General features: G+C 45.6%; 1 long non-coding RNA gene across 5 annotated transcripts in view; it reads left to right on the forward strand.

The window, feature by feature from the left end:
• Nucleotides 1-16,291, forward strand: part of LOC135188129 (uncharacterized) — a 186,681-nt gene that overhangs the window by 135,779 nt on the left and 34,611 nt on the right. For all 5 annotated transcript variants that reach the window (XR_010307570.1, XR_010307569.1, XR_010307568.1 and 2 more), the window contains exon 4: nt 1,067-1,180. This is a non-coding gene — a long non-coding RNA (uncharacterized LOC135188129). The remainder of the gene's footprint in view (nt 1-1,066; nt 1,181-16,291) is intronic.

Below are 16,291 nucleotides of genomic sequence, written 5' to 3' on the forward strand. Positions count from 1 at the left end.
ACATAAAAAATGTATGACAGCTTTATTTGTTTCAGCTCTGAGGATGGGTGGATGTTTTCCTGAATGTGCTGAGCTTTCTCCAAATCTTTGAAGTGCTGAACTAAGAGAAAAGAAGGTTCAGGCCAATGCAGGACTGCAGTTGCCAGGCAGACCTGTGTGCAGTGTCCTGCAAATGCAGCCCATGTGCCCCTTCCAAAACCAGCAGTGGCCAAATAGTGACACAGTAGGTTTTAGGGTCTCTGTGACAATTTGTTTAATTCAGGTCATTTTCTTGTACATGGATTTCTTAGAAGTGAAGGGATGGTGTTGTCTTAATGATTTCCTATTTCTTACCTTACTGGTAACTTTGGAGTTTGTGTATTTGAGCTGGAAGGATTTGATAACTACTTTTGCTTTCTACCTTTCATTCTGGATTCCTCTGCAATAAATGGAAGCAGAAGATCAGCAATCTTTGCTGCCCTTAACAAGGTGTTTGCTTCACAAATTCTAAGATGCCTACAGAGTTTCACATTGTAGGGGAAGTACTTCATTTATTTACTTATCTCCTTCAAATTGCTTTCTGTATTTTGCTTTGCTAGCAGAAGGGCACAATATTTGGTTTGCTGGTGTTACAGGAATCTTTGCTGAAGACCAAAACATTTTTGCCATCTAAATGACCAGTCAAAACTAAATTAGTACCATCAGCCAAACCCTGGCCTATTGGAGAGCCCATCATATGAGAGTTTAAATTGAAATCTATGTTTGTATTGGGTTTTTTTGGGATGTTTTTATTTTGTGTGTGTTTTTTTTTTCATTTAATTCGTATTCAATACAAATATCAGGCTCAAGGAACTGAGAAACTGAGAGAAACATCTTCTGTAATCTATTTTTCTGTAGGGATTACTCTTTTATTCCCCCATCGGTATTGAGTTTGGAGCACAGCTCACACTGAGGCCATTTATCATCAAGTAGTGTGTCTGTGGTCAGCTAGGATCTAAAAATCTCTGTTATGATGCAGATTTCTTTGGATTGAATTTGGTTTCCAGGAATTATGTATAAAAGGAAAACAACCATTTCTGTCTTGTAGCTCATCAGAAGCAGGTGTTGCAATATGTGGCTGAAGTGAATGACCAAAAACACCTGAGGAGCCTGTGCCAGGAAAAATAATTGTGATTCTGCTCTGTACTGCAGTGAATTTCAGGTATTCTTTATTAATATTTCATTCCTCAGTTTTCTTCCATACTTTGACATTTTAAACAGATTATTTTGGAGATCATTACAACTGTATTGTGTTCAGATTGACAAAAGCACTTCCTTGTGGCAGAAGAAATGGAGCATCTCTGGTGGATGTGATTGAACTGATTTATAGCAAAGGAATATAATTTTAGAAACTACTTAGAAAATGGGGGTGGGGGGGTGGGAAATAATCTGTAATTCTAAAGATTGCAAGTTTTGAACCATAAATGACAATGGAAGTTTATGGAGCCTTTTGGATTCAACCAAAGGCCAGCTCCATTAAACCAAATGGAGCATTCCTAATCTGACATGTTGACAAGGACACTCCAGCCTATTCCAAAAGGGAGTTTCAAATGAATCCAGATTTATCTTGTGTTCCTAACAAGGCCTAGGCTGGCTCCAGAGGAAGTTATGCAAGCCAAAAATAAACAAGATACACATGAAGCAGTTTGTGCCACCAGGAAACCTTCCAGGGAATATGTGAAGAGAACTAAAAACAGCAGAATCATGGTTTAAGCTGTCTTCCCTCTCTCCTCATTATGTCACAGATTCACCAGTTGCATTGGGTTTGGAAGGGACCCTCAAAGGTCATCTTGCCCAACCTCCCTGCTGTGAACAGGGACATCTCCAGGCTGCCCAGGGCCACATCAAGTCTGATCCTCAGTGTCTGCAGGGACTGGGCCTCAATCACATCCCTGGGCAGCCTGTGCTTGTATTTTACCACTCTCCTTCCTTTTGCCCAGCCTAAATCCCCCCTGCTCCAGTTTCAGACCGTTGCCCCTCATTCTATTGCTACAAGCCCTTTGAAACAGTCCTTCTCCAGCCTTCCTGTAGATCTATTGAAATGTAGCTCTAAGGTCTTCCTGAGCCTTCTCTTCTCCAGCCTGAACAGCCCCTGTAGCAGTTACATGTACACAGCCAAGGAAGAGTTTTTATCATGTATGTATAAAAATAGATATATTTATAGGTCTTTATCTATATAAATAGGTAGACATCTGTGTACTTATGTATAAAACCACAGAAGACCACAACTATTTGGTCTTGTAATTCAGCTGCCACGTTTAATAAGTCTGGTAAAGATCTCTTCTGGTAGTATTAATGTATATTTGCTATGTGTACCAAGGGGTTCTTTGGTTGGTTGGGGTTTTTGTAAGAACTAGGAAGGTAAGAGGTGGGGGGGTTCAGGCAGGTGTGACAATCTGAGGCTGGCCAGATGACAACTCCAGCTTGAGAAGTGTGTAGTATATAGCTGGATCACTCCAGTAATTCTAGTGCAATGACTTTGCTCTTATCTTCATGGCAAGAAGCTCGCATTTGAGGCTTTGCTGTCCTTCCAAGGAGGAAAATTTAGGCCAATATGGACACTTGAATCTCATAGGAACTGATAAAATGATGGGTCAGTTCCAGTAAATTATACTGGAGAGATTTGGGTCTAAAATGATTTAGAAGTTGTATGTGCAAGTGGGATTTAGGCTGGACATTATGGAGGGGAGTAAAGGACCTGTGTGCCTGTGGGACTGAGCTACTTGCTGAATTGGAGATGGAGTGGTGCCACCCCTACATACACTGTCCACGGTCCAGGGATGTGTTGCTAGCTTTGGCCAGCAACACATTAGCCTCTCTGGGGATGCTGGGGAGGGAGGATGACTCAGAGAGGTATCTGAATCATCGGGGCTTCCCCTGGGCGAGGCAGGACTTGGGCACATAGCCTTGCCACAGGGCCGGGCAGGGGGGGTGGATGCAGAAGGAACTTCTTAGTTCCACAAACCTGCAGCCCCGAGAGCAAACTCCCTCCTGAAGGCCTTGTACTTGCAGAGTAGCCACAGATGACAAACAGGTTCAAGGTAACACATGGCATTTGTAAGACATTCTTATGACCTTTTGTGGTGTATCTGCTGCATGTTTTCAGTTCCCTGGGGCTACAAACTACAGCAGCTTCCCTGGAAAGCCTGCAATAATGTGAAAACAGAAAGGAGCAGTGAGTGGCTGTTGCAAACTGCACTGGCCTCCTGGCATTTTCGCTTGTTTTCCACCCACCCCTGAAAATCATCTCTGGCCCAAAATGGAACTGTGAGCTGTACCACATGCTCTAAATGAAGTGCTAATTAAATACTTCTACTTAATGTAGACAACATTGCTTTGAAAAGACTGTAATGCATGACAGATGTCAAGAGTTCCTTTAGAGAGCGATGGAGGGAGCAACAGACACATCGCATCCGTCTCTAGGAGGTAGGGATGTAACCCGGGTGGTTATGACCCATAAGACCTAATGCTGAAACAGCACTTGTCTGATCCAGATTCCCACACACATTCCCTCACAGTGACCTTGCTATCAGGAAGGCTTCAGGTGCTTCCATCTGGATGCACACTTCCACAAATGGGAGATAACTGGTGGAGCTGGAGAATCTGCTTGATATTCACAGTCTAGAAGAAACTTGGTAAGAACTGGCAGATGTTTCAGAGACCTAAATTACTCTGGGTGGAGGTCTCAGTCATTGCTAGAGGACCTGATAGATGGTTTCTGACTCAGACTGTCCCAAAGCACAACAGAGCTCCACAGCAAAGGAACCTGAAGGGCTTTGGGTTTAGCACACACACTAAAGTCCTTTTTGGCAGCAGAAGAAAGGGTGAAAATCCAGATCCAGAGCAGCTTGGAGGACTCTGCTGAAGTTACTGCCATTGAAACAATGGCTGATCTTTAGGTTTCAGGGTCAGCAGCCATCAAGCTCAGAAGAGCCAGCTGACCCAGCTTTTGGGATAAGCTTGTGCTGTTAATGGACCATATGTTCACGTCCATTTCCAAGTCCAGCCTTGCCCATGAGCAGCTTGTCTTCATGCAAACTGTGGTGCAGGCTCAAGTCCAGCTCCAGCTCTGTCTTGAGGAGAGAGATTGAGCAAAATGGGTGTCTTTGTACAAACCCAGGCTCTTATCAGTGCCGCCTGAGTGGGTTAGACAAAAGCAGGGCTGTGCATATGGGTTCAGTTTTCCAGCACTGGAAACACTTTTTGTGTACCACCAGACAAGTAGCTAGCCAAATGGTCAGAAACTTGGGTTGTGGAGCTTGTCCCATGGCCCCGCTGTCAGCACACACAGGCAGGCTCTGAGACCAAGTCCTCTAAGGTCATCTTTTGAGAGAGGAGATTTTTCTTATAATGCCCAGAACTCTAAGTCCAGGCTACAATTTCTCTCACAGTTTAAACCCTGGGGTATCTGAGCAGCTACCTAAGAGAAACTGGCACTTTGAGCTCAGGCTTCAGGGATGGGTCATATTGAGGTCCTTGCGGCATGCCATGAGGCAGGAAAGGAGCTTTTGGAGTGTTTTGGATGCAATGGTCTGAACACACTTCCACACAAGCAGAGTGAGTAGGATGGAAAGAGTAAAGTAGGAAATCCAATTTGCATGCAGTAATAGTTACATGCAGAGCTGGGATAGAGCCCTGATACTCCATTGTCAGGACTGGGGAAAGAGCCTGATTAGGCAGAGATTACAACTGAGAGAGGAAGGAGCATGAGCCAAGGGTCTTGGGTTTAATTAGTTTGTGCTAATGAGCCTTGTTAGTAGCTTGCATACTGATGCACCAGTTTGCTCTTCAAAATGGTTGGTACAATCCTATCTTGAGATCAAATAACTGAGGTGTGTTAGTGCAGGTGAGATAGTATTTTTGCAAGGCTTCCATGCCCACCAATGAAAGTTGCAGTAGTATGTTTTAAGGATGTCAGTGATGGTGAATTCAATCTTGAATTAACACTGTATATGTGTAAGCTTGTATGTGCAAATCGGAGGAGCTCAGCACTGAAGAGTTAACAGGTGGGGGGAAAAAGTCCCAGTTCTTTCTGTTTCCATTCTGATGCATTTTGCTTTAAGCTGCAGCCAGTGTGAACCACCGCTGCCTGGATCCAGCAGTTCCTTCTCACTGTACCCAGGAAGCTTTTCTCCCTGGGACCATACCTTGCAGGTCTCCACAGCAGAAATGAACCAGGGTATTCATAGATCCCCAAATGCAAACTCAGCTCCCTCTCTTTTTCTTTTAAAGATTGCAAGCTTGTAAAGAGCCAAAGCTTATTTAGCAACTGTTCTCTGCAACAGGATTGTGCTTATAGTGCAATGTTCAAACAGTTGTTTTTATGAAGAGAGTGAAGCCAGCATGTGTCCTTGGTGGTGGAAGGCATGGACACCTCAACACCCTGATGCTGTGAGCAAACCAACCTCTATAAGCCCCACAGCTGGCACACAAAGAGCAAACTGCTCCTCTGCACAAGATCTGGGGCTGAGCCAACCTCAAGTGAGACAATTTATAAACAAATTGCTTGCAAGGTGCCTGGTGGCTCTAGATGCATAGAATCATAGAATGCTTTAGGTTGGAAGGCACCTCATGGATCATCCAGTTCCAACCCCCTGCCATAGGCAGGGACACCTCCCACTAGAATAGGTCACTCAAGGCCTCATCCAGCCTGGCCTTGAACACCTCCAGGGAGGGAGCATCCACAACCTCCCTGGGCAGCCTGTTCCAGTGTTTCACCACCCTCACTGTAAAGAACCCCCTTTCCTAACATCTAGTTTGAATCTCCCCTCTTCAATTTTAAACCCCTTACCCCTTGTTCTGTCACTGCAGAATTAGGGTACAGCCAGTGTAGTCAGTATTCTGGATAGCACTATTATTCACCTCTTGTGGGCAAGAAGAAAGCTTCAAGGTGAGATCTGAGCATGCAGAGGGGCCAGAATTACTTTGTTAGCTGCAGTAGGCACCAGCATGAGCCTACGCAGAGCTATGGTTGTGCTGTGTAAAGATACCCCAGGAGACACCAATCCAAAGTAGGGGAAAATCTTCATTTCCAGAGTGACACAGCAATTAATTAGCATTCTGTTCTCCTTTTGATGGGGCTGCTAACATTGCTGCCTGGAGAATAGGAAGATAGCTTCAAAGAATTTCTTTATAATAAGAAATATGCAGCATCCTACTGTGTAAAGAGTATGAAAGCTGTTCCTGTACTAACTCATGGAATGTTTCTATAAAGATGGTTCTGCAGTGTTGTGAGTGCTTGGATTTGGATACTCTTTGGGGAGAGAAAGGAGGTAAGATTTCAAGATGCAGAAGTAGGAAAAAGGTGGAAGAGAAAGCAGCTGGCTAGGTGGAGGGCTTTCCTCAATGAAGTATTACACAGTGAGAATGTGAATTCAATTGCCTGTTTCTGTTTGTCATGGCCACATAAAATTCAAAGTGCTTTGGTATTTAAATAGTTATAGATTCAGAGGTGTGCCATGAGGCAGAGCTGCTATTTTATGTGTGGCTGTGTTGGTGAATGGTTTTCTAATGCAAGGATCTTCTACTCTCTAATGATATTTCTTTTCTCAAGATTATTTTACTGCAGAGAAATGAGACTAAATGAATAGAACTAATCCTTCTGGGGCTATCTCTTTGTACAAACATGATTTTCCTTTTAAAAAACACCCTGCTGCACACTATTGCAGGGATATTCCAAGTTCTCATTCTCCAGAGAGAATTAATCAAGAAACAGTTACCTTCTGGCTCTGCTTCTGCAGGAAACTTTGAGGGGAATTTTTTCTTGCTGTTGGTGAGCAGGTCTGAGTCAACTCTCATTTTGCATGTGTTTTTTGCCAAGACACAATGTGTCATCTGTGTGATAGGCACTGCAAACACCCTGCACAAGGGAGCGAGTGTTTAGGAACATGGGGACTGTGTCCAGTGGCATTAAGAAAAGAAATCCTGCAAAGTTTGCATCTGCACATGGAAATGGATATGATTTTCAGTTCTTCCACTTTAATTCTCTTCATATGTCTGGGTACAGCAGCTAGGATAGGGAGGAAATTGTACAACAAATAGGATCATTCACATGAAATGTATTTTGATACAAAATACTCTCTTGCCCTGAAGACAATCAGCTACTCAAGCAGTCCCTCCACCCCTAAAATGATCTGGAATGGAGTGGTGGTAGTTTTCCTCTGAAAGAAGAGTTAAATTTGAGAGAAGACAGATCCTTGTCCCAAGGAAAGTATTGCTGATGTTAGAGACAGAGGCTGCTTTTGGAAGATGCATGTTGAGGATTGTTAATTCTAGAGAGGGAACTGACTCATCACATCATCAATTCTGCTCCTCTGCCAGTACAGCACAAAACATCTTTTATCATCACACTCTCTCTTTCTTCTTCATTTCTCTTCTAATTGAGCTTAAAACTCTCCAGTGTTCTTGTCTTCCCCTTTTCCAGCCTGTTGCTGTTCTCTGGCTGGTGGTTACACTTTGGGGTGATGTAGCCTGCATTTGCCCTCTGGAGGAGGACTCTTCCCATCCAGGCATTCTCAAGGACAAGCCAGAGGATTAATTTCTTGGCTTGTGTTTTCACTCCTAGTGCTGACTTGCACACATACCCCTTAGCTGTAAGGAAACTAAGCTTTCCCATCTGAACACTTCTTTTTGCTTGCCTTAATGCCTCCATTCTCTTTGTTGCAGAAGCACTGTTTGTCTTAATGGGGGCAGCAAGAACACTCTGGCTGTGTAACTGCCACGAAGGCTGCAGCATGGTCCAGAAGGTACCAGTTTGCAATGATAGTTTTCTGGAGCTTGCCAAGAACAGGCGGCTGCCGTGAGAGCTGAAATTGCTGCTTTTTTCTCTTTGCATCTGCATTTGATTTTCAATCAAGAGTTGGCTGGTGAAAAGCCAACTAATCTACAGTGCTAAGAGATTTTTTTTTTTTGTTTCATTTTAAGGGGTTGGTTGGAGCCAAGTTTAGTACCACAGAACTAGTTCTGAATAGATTTTGTTCCCTCCCCCCCCAGATTATAAGCACTTTTGGATAGAGGCTATTTCAAATGAATCTTATGGCAAAATTATTACTCACCATTACTTCTTTGTATTAGGATCTTGTGGATGACTGTTCTGAAGGACCAAGACCTTTATGAGCCAGGTGCATTATAGCACACACACAAAAAAAGGCCAAGTCCTCTTAATGCCTGGGATGCTGCTGGGTAGATGGGTACCTCCAGCTTTGTGCTCTGCAGCCAGAGAATCAGAAAAGTTTGATTCTGTGAGAACCAGAGAATGAATTTTCATGGGTTTTGTTTGAAGAAGAGTGTCTCCAGCAGATCGAGGGAGGTTCTCCTCCACCTCTACTCTGTGCTGGTGAGACCTCATCTTGAATACTGCATTCAGTTTTGGGCTCTCCAGTTTAAGAGGAACAGGTATCTGCTCAAGGGAGTCCAGTGGAGAGCTATGATGATGATTAGGGAACTGGAACACTGCCTGTTGAGGAAAGGCTGAGGGACCTGGGGCTTTTTAGCCTGGAGAAGACTGAGAGGGGATCTAATAAACATTTATAAATATGGAGGGCTGGGGATCAGGAGGCGGGGGACAGGCTCTGCTCACTTGCTTCCTGTGATAGGATAAGGAGCGATGGATGGAAGCTGCAGCACAGGATATTCCACCTCAACACAAGAGGGAACTTCTTTACTGTAAGGGTCCCAGAGCACTGGAACAGGCTCCCCAGAGAGGTTGTGAAGTCTCCTTTTCTGGAGCCTTTCAAGGCCTGTCTGGAAGTGTTCCTCTGTGACCTGAGATAGATTGGATGGTCCTGCTGGAGCAGGGGGGTTGGACTTGATGATCTCTTTGGGTCCCTCCCAACCCCTGACATCCTGTGATCCTGTGAAACTGCTGGTATTTCGTTTGGGCTGGTGTCACATGCTCTTCCTGGTGTGGCAGGTGAAGAATTGGGTTTGTACTGTGGATAGATGAAGATACACAGTTTAATCAGGAAATTCAAATGAACTCAACAAGGATCCATCTGTGATTCAACCATATGAGGCTTAGGGGCATGAGGTCTTGGATCACAGAGGTTTCACTTTTTAATGACAATTTTCCTGGGAATTACAGTAACAGATTTCACTGACCTGTGACTAATATGGTCTAGAGAAGGACTTCCAAGTATCCCTTGCAGTTCTTTATTTATCCAAAGTTATGTTTGATGCATAACACACTTCTAATAGATTTTTTTTAAGCAGAACATAGAGCCATTGTTGAAAGGTGCTGAACTAACAACCCTCTGAAACTAGTTTCCTCTTCATGTGTTGGTTTGGGTGAGCAAATTAATTAGACTGACAAAATAAAAACAGAGGCAAAAGCAACTAACACAAAAGTAGTACTGTGAGCCATCAACACTCTTATTACAGTGCTCTGCACCTGCATTTTAATGGCTGCTAGTGCAAAACAGGTATAAAGCTCTGGTTCTGAAGGTTGAGGAAAACAGTTGTTCTGGATGTCTAGAATAGGTGGTAGAAGCCCCATGCCTGGTGCCATTCCATGTAAGGCTGGATGGGGCACTGACCAGCATGATCTAGTTGAAGATGTCCCTGCTTACTGCAGGAGGTTTGGACTGGATGACCTCTAAAGCTCCCTTTCAACCCAAAATATGCTATGTGGCTTCTAGCACCTCTCTGAGCAATGTGTGCCAGTGTTTCACCATTCTCACTGTCAAAAAATTCTTCCCTATATCTAGGCTAAATCTCCCCCCCCCTTTTTTTTTTTCAGTTTGAAACCATCATCCCTACTCCTGTTGCAACAGGTCCTGCTAAAAAGATTGTCCCCATCTTTTCTGTAGCTCCCCTTTAAGTACTGAAAGGTTGCAGTAAGGTCTATCTGGAGCCTTTTCTTCTCCAGGCTGAACAACCCCAACTCTATCATTCCTTTCTGGTTACCTGTGTTTTAGCCATCAAAGGTAGTAACTGCAGTATGTGTATGGAACACCTGCTGCTTTCTCACCTCCCTCCAATTTTCTGGGTCAGTCTCAGTGCACTGGATGTTTAGAAATAAGCCATAGTCGGAAGGCTGCAGCTGCAGCGTTTGTGTTTAGCCAGCCAGCTGATGAAAGCTGGCAGCCTCGTTCCTACAGGGCATTAAGTACTGAGGGGAGCTGCACACATCAGTTGGTGCTGCCAGCAGCAGTGACTGGGTGCCTGTGCCTGGGGCTGACACTGTCCTGCAGAGTGACAGGCTCTTCTCCACCTTGCATGGAAAGAAGCACACACAGAGTTTAAGATCTCAACCTGTTTCAGGGAGCTTAGGTAGCTTGATCTGCCTTCTGTATGTGTTCACAGTGCCATCTGTAGCTGCCTTCCCTGAGGCACCTAACCCCCTCCCTCTTGATAAGCTTTGTGCTCATGTCCAGTATATTCGTCTGCATAGCTGTCCCAGGATGAGCAATTTTAGGGTTTTAATTGAAATTTCTTTCCTTCCTCCATGCTTGGCCTTCAGAAACTGGTTTTCTTTTTTGGAAGGAAGGAAGGAAGGAAAAGCACTGAACTTCTGTTTACCTCATTTTGTTTGAACAGAGCCCTGTGTGTTAACCCTGCTCCACACAATGGAACTCTGTACAGTGAAAATTGGCTAAGTGGGTCCTTATTCAGGATCATTCATCACCATGGCACAGCCTCATGCATACGTGGCAGATTTACATCAGTGAAACTGAGGAAGGAAAACAAAAGGGCCATGATCTGAAGGAAGGGCTGGTGTTATTTATGAAGTGCCAGTAACGTGCTGAGGACTAGATGAAGATCTAATCAGACTTGCTCTGCAAGGGTGCTGGTGGCAGGGTGACACACCACTGAATGGTGCAGCAAGGTGAACAATGTTTGGTGACTTGGGGCTCCTTAAAGGTATGTGGCAGTGTGCAGTTTGCACGCCAGACTCAGAAGATAGGGCATGGAGATGGAAAGTAAATCTACTGGTGAGTAGAGACACTAAATCTCCTGGTGAGCAGGAACACTAGAAATAGTTCAAGGAAATTGTGTTCCTGTTGCACTTGCACGTTTGAAGGCTCAGGCTCTTCACCAGGCCAGGAAGCCACAGTGGAGAGTTTCAGATCCCACTTTGCTCGTTCTGTCTAAGCAAAATAAATAGCAACAAATATAAAAGGGGCTACAGAGATGGATGGAGAACAAGCTTTTTGGAGTCAGCAATTCACCCTCCTTGAGCTGATCAAATATTCACCATATTCACCTTACCTTCTGTCTCTCTGCTGTATTTCACTGAGAGGCCAGCAGCTATGAAGTTGTTGCCCAAGCCTGTAAGCCAGGCTCAGACCAGCTTCCATCGAGAGCATCCATAGGATTCTGCTGGGCTGTGTGCAGGGTGCGCAGTGTCCGCTGGCACCCACTGCTCATTCACAAACCCTCAGCTTTTTCATAGCAGTGGCAATGCTTGCTCAGCAGCCAGCTCTTAGGCCACGAGGAAGCCTTCTTCTGCTCCCTGTATCCTGGTGGCTTTTGTTGAAGGATAAATTGCATCTCTTGGCACTGGCTGAGATGAGAGTTGTTCTGGTTTCCGAGGCGTTGCGTTTTGGTGAGTGTCTCCAGCTGCTGCTTTCCCCTTCACTCAAGGCACTGACTCATGCTTTTTGCCATCACAATAAGCCTGTTTTCATAAACAAAATTAAGTACTCTGTGTTTATTCATTAGGGAGGTTTGAAATCTCTCAGCAGCTAAGAAATATGCTTCATGGGATGAAGTCCTCCTTCTTTTCCCCTCCGTTCTCAACAGCTAAGGAAAAAAAAACAACCAACTTTGGGAAAACACTGGCCCAAGGTTATCAGCAGGCTGATTCTGTGCCTTCTGATGTGCAATACCACAACTGAAGAGACAGAATTGACTGTTCAGCTGGGGTTTGTACATCTCAGAATCTCAGTGCCCCAGAGAGGGATGTTTAAAAGTGCATAAATGGAAAAAAATGGGACAGGTTAGGGAACAATGGTTAAAACAATCCTCCAGGTATGCACAGATGAGGGGTCTCAGTTTGACAAGCAGAGAAAGAACCTTGTCTGGCATATGGGTGGCTCTGTGCCAGTGGCTCTCATGTGGTGGTTTAGAGAAGGGCTGGGAATGGGCAAAGCCAATCATGGCAGGTTGCCTGATGCCTCAGTGCCTGTGCCAGAGCTCTGCTGACCCAGCCCCGTATCTACCCTAAGTGGGACAAAATTCAATTTGCCTGCAGTGCTGGTAGGTTTTAAGCCAGATCTGCTTCTTAATCTATACTGCCTGTTACTGTGTGTTTTCCAACATGCTAGTGAGGTGGGACACACTGCTCCCTTCCAAGTTTGGTTTATGATATGCAACCCAAACCAGAGACTCGCAAAAACATCTCCCAAACTAGTGCATACTTCCATTTGAAGTGAACTTCCACTAGCTGTTATCCTGCAAAAGAGAATTTAGAAGGAGTAAGTAATGCTTGAGCCAGTGGGGAGCAGCAGAGGAAGCAGTTTAATTGAGCAGGTATAACGTCAATATACATGAAATGAAATCTCAGCCTCGAAAGCAGCAAGGTCTGCCTTTGAACACTGATTAATAAAACCAGCTTATTACAGGGTGGAAAAATATCTCTTAAATTTCTACTTATAACAACTCCTCGGTGACCTTTTTATGAGAATGCAAATTTTGTACCCATTGAAGAGGAAGTAAAGGTGGAATTTGCTGTCTTTGCAGCACCTGTAATTTGGCCACTCTTGAAATCCTACTTTCTACCACATACCATAAATGAAGTGAATACCTTTCAGTTGTGCTTCAGAGGGATCCATAAATCAGAGACAAGGGACAGCAGAATAACAGGGTGGTGTTTCTTCTCCTAGAGCACCAGGTACCCTGTGCCAACAGCAACATTGTCAACATGACCTGCGGTTTCCATGCCAGACGATCCTGTAGGACTGCAGTGCAGTGGTTGCTTACCTTCCAGTAAGCCAGCCCTCATTTGCCAGCACCCGGTCTTCCTCAGGGGTCATTCCTCAGTAAGATGCTGGCAGCCACCTCAGTCTTCATGACTTCTGGGCCCAGACTTCTGATAACTGGATTTTGTTGCCAGTTATCATTGCAGCTGTTGGAGCCTGGACTTTGTCTTAGTCCCTTCCCTGTGCCTCAGTTTCGCCATCTGTCCAAACAAGGTTATAATAGTTCCTTGAGAAATGTGTGCTGTGGGGGTGAAAAAACACTGGATAAACCCAAGGAATTGTGTGATTTTAAAATGTTTAAATGTTGGAATGTTTTGATTTTGGTGTGATTGATGGCAAACATAGGGGGTCTTCTGGCTTAGGTTCCCACACAGAAAATTGGACACACCAGTGTGTGTAGGAGTTCATTGGCTAGAAAAGCACCATGTCTTCAAAAGTCTAACCAGATGGACTCTCCTGCCAAACAGTCCTGAGCCTGTGATTGTGCATAATTCTTCAAAGGAGATGTCCTAACCTGCAGCTATTCTCTCATTGGTGTGTCTACAAACCCTATTTCTGTTGCTCCTGGATTCCCTCAGCATTGAGAAAGCTCTTTGGTAAAATGATGGTCAGGCTGAAAGGATAACTGATCTTCAGCTCCTGTCAGGTCACTCTCTGGCTTTGCTTGCTTATAAAGCACCTGACAGATGAACCTCATGCAGAAGTGAATTGGCCTCTTCAGCACCTTCAGATGATTCTGCTCCTCAGCCTCTACATCCTCCTATGAGAGGGATCCAGTTGGAGCCACTACCGAGTGCTGCTCTTTGCAGATTAGAGGCATGTGAGTCTCAAAGGAAACTAACATCTCTTTAAAGAAGTCTTGGCTTGTTTCAAATCTGCTTATTCCAGAAACTGAAATCACATGATGGGCTCCATGTGATCTCTGTTAGGGGTAGATTCAAATGTCTTGACAGGCCGAAGTTTCTGGATGCTGATGTGTCAGCTTCTACAAAGTCAATTTGAACTAAAATCTGTCACCAAACTTTGGAGGAGAGAGACGCCTCACGATGATTGCTGCCACTGCGTTTTTTTTTCTCTCCTCAGTCATGTAATAATTGAATCAACCAGGTTGGAAAAGACCTCCAACATCATCCAGTCCAACCTGTCACCCAGCCCCATCCAATCAACCAGACCATGGCACTAAGTGCCTCATCCAGTATTTTCTTAGACATCTCCAGGGACAATGACTCCACCACCTCCCTGGGCAGCCCATTCCAGCATCAATCACTCTCTCTGTAAAGAACTTCCTCCTAACATCCAGCCTATACCTACCCTGGCACAACTTGAGACTGTGTCCCCTCGTTGCCTGGGAGAAGAGACCAACCCCATCTGGTCACAACCTCCCTTCAGGTAGTTGTAGACAGCAATGAGGTCACCCCTGAGCCTCCTCTTCTCCAGAGTCATGATTTTTCTCAGTCATTCATTCTGGGGAAAAAAAACCCCAAACGAACACAAAACCGACTCTAACCACCCTTGTCTTGAGATTTTGTTTTCATCCACCACATCCCTCTTATTTCCTCCAATTCTCCTGATGCAGATCTCAGTATGAGTAAGAAAAATATACCAGCCAAGTCTTCATCATTAGTCTTATTTCAGAGGGCTTCAGGTTGGCCACCAAGATCTGAGCTTGTCTGACATAACTACAGGAAAAGGGATAGCCCTGGTCTGTAACCACACAGAATGGATCTTGTTTAGATGTAGCTCCTTAGTTGTAAAAAAAAAGTGTGTTTAGCTAAATCTGTTTCTGAAGGATGGAGAGATAACTAAACCAATGGGGAATTGCTGCCAAACCCTCTCCCTCTTGTGTGAACTGGGTCAATTACAGGGACTATGGTCAAAGACAGTGAGTCCATGTAGGATTACAGTGGCTCCATCCTTGCCCTGGTTCCCATACCTCTGGAAGCCATGGCAGAACCAGCTGTTTGGCTTGGTGCAGTTTTCCCAGCTGTGAAATAGGGCAATTGGATCTTGGAGACTAAAACAGCAGCCTGCAGTGTCAGAAAAGTGAAGAAAAAGACACAGCCATTGCAGCAGCTGTGCAGAGCTGCTGTGGTGCATAGGAAAGGTGTCATCCCCCACCCACTGTCCGCGCCCTGCCTCCTGATGAGGGGACTGGGCACAAAGTGATCCAAACTGCATGGAAGGCTGCAAATCCAAGATTTTCCAGACAAAAGAGTTTTCAAGTTTATGAAACGCTTCCTAGTCCTGGTGTAGCCTTTGCTAGAGCTGGGGAGAAATAAATGGGCAGCTCTGGAGGGGAGGGTGGGGGCTGTCTGCCTGTGGCTGAGTATTGGCAAGGCTGGACAAACCCCCGCACTCGTGGAAGTGTGTCTGTCTGCTGGGGGTGTGTGGTAGCCGCTGTACCTGGCAGCACTTGTCGCTGCCCTTTGCCGTCAGCAGGAAGTATTAGAGGAGGCAGCAAGCTCCAGCAGCAGACGCAGCCCTGTCGCAGGTCAGTGGTGCAGCCTGGCAGGGGAGGATGTGATGTGCAAGGCTGCAGTGCGCAGGGGTGCAGCATGCTGGTGTGAGAAGTGGGAGAGTGTGACACGCTAGGGTGCAGATGTGGTGGTGCACCACGTCTGCTGCCCCTGCCTCCCTCTCCCCTGACTGCTGAACCCACCTGGGAAGTGTTTCCCATGGTCAGGACACTTAACCTCCCTCCAGCACTGCAGCTCTGCCCCGCCAGCGTGGGCGTCTCTGTGGTGTGAGCTCCTGGTTGCAGGGTCGGTGCGGCAGCGCTGAGCGCAGCTGCCTGCAGATGGCAGTGACATTCTGTGCTGCAGCAAAGCCTCTGCCCTGACGCTCTGCACTTCGTTTTCTTTCTCTCTACGGGGAGGGGGGAAGAAAAAAACGTCAAGAATCCTTCACGAGGTCCGAGAAGTGTATTTTGTATTGGCTGCGCTTCGGCCCCGCTCTGCAGCGCGGAGGGAGCAGGGCTGCACTGAGACAAAGCATTGCCCCGTCCGTGCCCACATCAAAGCCTGGTGAGCTGACTCCGTGGGCGTGTGTCCTGCCAGTAATTTCTCGCGTGATGTGGGCTTTTTAAAGGCAGATGAAACCTCTGCGGGTTCTTGCTGTTTCGTGTAGAAATAGCCAGCGCCAAGCCCCGTTTTCAGAAGTGGGAAGAAGAAAAGGTGTAAGGGAATAAAGGCACTCCTGTGCTCCTGGTAGGCTGAGCTCCTTACTGGAGCCTTCAGCTCCAAGTAGTAAAGTCTTTGCTCGGGTTTGCCTTTAGTGAAGCCTAAAGTGAAAAAGCTTAGAAACCTGTTGGGCTTAGCTTTCAGGACTTCGCTTGTGCTGCTATGATCAGACAG

The sequence above is a fragment of the Pogoniulus pusillus genome, chromosome 29 (genome assembly GCF_015220805.1).
Source record: "Pogoniulus pusillus isolate bPogPus1 chromosome 29, bPogPus1.pri, whole genome shotgun sequence".
NCBI classification, from domain to species: Eukaryota; Metazoa; Chordata; class Aves; order Piciformes; family Lybiidae; genus Pogoniulus; species Pogoniulus pusillus.